General features: G+C 34.0%; 1 non-coding gene across 1 annotated transcript; it reads left to right on the top strand.

Moving 5' to 3' along the window:
* The first annotated feature begins 235 nt into the window (after positions 1 to 235).
* On the top strand, positions 236 to 297 carry LOC114096492 (U7 small nuclear RNA). Its single transcript, XR_003583435.3, has one exon. It is a non-coding gene; the product is annotated as a U7 small nuclear RNA (small nuclear RNA).
* The last annotated feature ends 3,553 nt before the right edge of the window (positions 298 to 3,850 follow it).

Below are 3,850 nucleotides of genomic sequence, written 5' to 3'. Positions count from 1 at the left end.
CAAAAGCCAGCATTTATTGTCAGGGTTATTTAGTGGACAACCTTCTATCACCAACAGGGCAGCTATTTGGCCTTCAGAGACAGATACTCATTTGTATTTTGGATTAGCTTTCCCTAACTTCTTAGTTTCTTCCAGCAACAACAATCAATTGTTCATATTAGTATGGGTCTAAATTTGGACTATGTTTCATAATTCAGATAGTATAAGTTCTCAAAGTTTTTTTTTAATGTTTTACAAAAGTTGCAGCTCTTTTAGAAATTGTCTGGCTGGCTTTCTGGCTATTATCAGAACTCCTCCACACCCTCAAAGAAAAAAAATTTACATTGTGCCTGGTGCAGTAGTACACATCTGTAATCTTAGCTACTCAGGAGACCGAGGCAGAATAATACAAAATTGGCAAGTGTGAGTCCAGCCTGGGCAACATAGCGAGACCTGTCTCAAAATAAAATAAAAAGGGATGGGAATGTAGTTTAGTGGCCCCTGGGTTTAAACCCTAGTACTGAAAATAAGTTTTTACAATGTATTATAATTCATTTTCATTTCCATGTATGTATAAATATCAGAATTATATTGTCAATAACTAAAAATTTATTGCTGATATTTTTGTGTGCAAGAGTGTCATATTTAAAAATCATTATGGGGAAAATAAATACATTTACTATGTTGGATCTTTCATTCCACGAACATGATACATCAAGTTTATTTGGGCCTTCATTGATTTATTTCATCAGTATTTTGCAGTTTTCAGCACATGTAATCTACATTTGTTTTGTTAAAATCATATCTAAGTATTTTTGTGCTAATATAAATAATACTGTTTTATAATTTTGACTTTTATTTGTTCACTGCAAGAATACAGAAGCATGATTGATATATACATGTATTGATGAGGTATCCTGTGATCTCAAATTCATTTAATACTATTAGAGTGTTTTTTAATAGATTCTTGGGATTTTTTCCATTAATAATAATGGTGTTTTTGATTAAAGGTACTTTTGCTTTTTCCTTTCTAATCAATCTGTCACCACTAAATGCAGTAATGGCTTTAAGGATTTTTTTTTGTAGATGCCCTTCTATTCCTATTTTGCTAAAATTGTTATGAAAAATGAATAATGAATTTTTTAAAATATTTTTGGTAAATCTATTGTTCAGATTACTTTTCTTCTTTAGTGTTAATATCATAAGTTATATTGACTGGTCTTAAATTTTGAGTCAGCTTTCCATTCTCGGGATAAATCATGTAGTCAAGATACTTTAGCCCTTTTGTATGTTGTTGGATTTGACTTCCTAATATTTTGTGGAGAATTTTTGTGTCTGTGCTCATGAGTATTATTCTACTTTTCTTTCTCATTAAGACTTTGTCTGATTTTGCTTTGCAGGAGAGATATTGATTTAATTTTCTTTTCTTACAAGGCCTTTGTCTTGTTTTGTGTGAGTAATCAATCTCATAAAATAAATTGTGAAGTATTCCCTCATCTTTTTTTTTTTTTTTTTTTTTGCCTTAAACAATTGGTAGAATTCATCAAACTAACTGGGTTTGGAGACTGGTTTGCTGAAAGTTTTTGACTAAAATTCAATTTCTCTTTTAGGTATACTAAGCAACATACTAAATTTTTCTTATTTGCCTTCTTTCTGGAGGTAATTTTGATAGTTTGTCTTCCAAAGAATAAGTCCATTTAATCTCTAAGAGTCAAATTTGAAGATATGGTGTATTTGTAATATTCCATTATTGTTCTAACACTTTTAATGTCCTCTTTTCTATTTCTGATATTGATCATTTTGTTTCTAATGTTGTTTTTTTTTTTTTTCTGGGACAGTATGGATAGTGGTTTAGCCATTTTATTTTTAAAGAATCAGTGTCTTATTTCATTGTGCTTTCTCTCTTTTTTTTTTTTTTTCCTATTTTCAATTTCATTGATTTCTGCTCTTGATAGTTTTCTCCTTTCTGATTTCTTTGGGCTTAATAAATCTTCTTTTTCTGGTTTCTTAAGTTAGAAGTTTAGATTATAGATTCAAGGCCTTTATTCTTTTCTATTGCACATACTCAGTATTATAAATCTTTCTGTAAGCATTGCTGTAGCTACAAAACACAAATTTTATGTTAGGTATTTATTTTTATTCAGTTAAAAATATATATTCTATATGCTCTTGAGACTTTTTCTTTCATCAATGAGTTCTAGAGAACTGTGTGGATCAATTTTCAAATATTTGGGTATGTTCCAAAACACCTTTCTCTTATTGTTTAATTCCATTATGTGTGGGAGACCAACCTTGCACATGACTGGGTCACACTCCCCGGCTGGGTGCTGAGGCACTCAATCACAGAAATGTGACAGAGCTTTCCCCACCCTTCTTGGGTTGTCTGCATTGGTGTGTCTTGCTACAGCCCCATGGGTGGAGCTATGCTCACCTGTTCCTTTGTAATATAACCCCTTGCCCTGTTTAGGATAGAATCTTCCATGGAAGTGCCTTGTGTGTGTCCCCTTCTCTTACTGTGCCCTTTGGGTGTGGCCTACCCAGGTGTCAATCAACCAGCTAACAGTGGACAGCATGATGATAGACTCAGCACCCTGAAACCTGACCCCTTGCCTCATTTGAATAGCTTCTCCTCAATAAAAGGGGTCAGTACAGGCTCTCACTCTCTCCCTGCAGACCCTTAAGGTCAGAGGAGCCGTCACAGCGACCCCAAAGAGAAAGGTATTTGTGTCTCTTGTGTGGTTATTTTGTGCAGCCCAATTAGCCTGAAACATTTAGTCACACAAAAACCCAGCAATTATGGTCACAAAATGCCTTTTGTATGATTTTAACTCATTAAAATCTGTTACGGTTTGTTTTATGGCCCAGCATATGGCCTATTGCTATGAATATTCCATGTACACTTGAGAATAATATGTATGCTTCTATTCTAAGGTGGACGTTCTATAAATACCAGTTAAACCAAATTGGTTTTAGTGGTTGCAGGTCTCTGATGTCTTCTCAGATTTTCCATTTGTTCTGTTGTTTACTGAGAGGAAAGAGTTGATGTTTCCATGTGTATTGTGGATTTGCCTATTTCACCTTTCTCTTCTATGTTTCTGCTTCATTATTTGACCCTCAGTTTTGTAATAAGGTCCAATACATCTAGAGTCATTTTGTCTTTTTGATGAATTTCACCTTTTGTCCTCATGTAAAATCCCTTTAATCCCTAGTAATCTTTCTTGTTCTACAGTCTACTTTGTCTAAAGTTAATATAATTACCTTATCTTTCTTTGATTAGTGTTTCTTGATCTTTTCTTTCATATAATGTTTATATACACTACAATACATTGAGTGGATTTCACATAATGGCATACCATTGTGTCTTCTATTTCAATTCAATCTGAAAACCTCTATCCTTAATTATTATATCTAGACCACTTACATTTAGTGTGATTATTGACCTATCGGATTTAGGTCTATCATTTTGTTATTTGTTTTCTCTGTTCACCCTTTCTGTGCCTTCCTTTAGAATGTCTGACAATATTATAGTATCCTATTTTAATTTATTTTTTTTTACTTTTTAGCTCCTTGTATTGAAGGACCCCAAGGGCCCAGGCCCAACATTAGGAAATCTAACCCCTGTGCCCTGAAGCTGCAGGATGCTCCCTTACACAACCCCCATGTCAAGACCCCTCCAGCAGCACGTAGCATTTCAAGTCCTGCACAATGCTACCACAAGATGCTCCATGTAGATAACCCTAACGGTCAAACTTGAGGATGCAGGTTTAAAAACAGGAACTAAAAGGATAGGATGCAGGTTTAAAAACAGGAACCAGAAAGACAGGATGCAATTCTATGGTTTTCCCGAGAACAATAAGTTGGGAAATTAAAA

This window comes from Marmota flaviventris, chromosome 4, assembly GCF_047511675.1.
Source record: "Marmota flaviventris isolate mMarFla1 chromosome 4, mMarFla1.hap1, whole genome shotgun sequence".
Classification (NCBI taxonomy): domain Eukaryota; kingdom Metazoa; phylum Chordata; class Mammalia; order Rodentia; family Sciuridae; genus Marmota; species Marmota flaviventris.
Note: the sequence above shows the minus strand (reverse complement) of the source record. Positions and strands in the feature narration are given on the sequence as shown.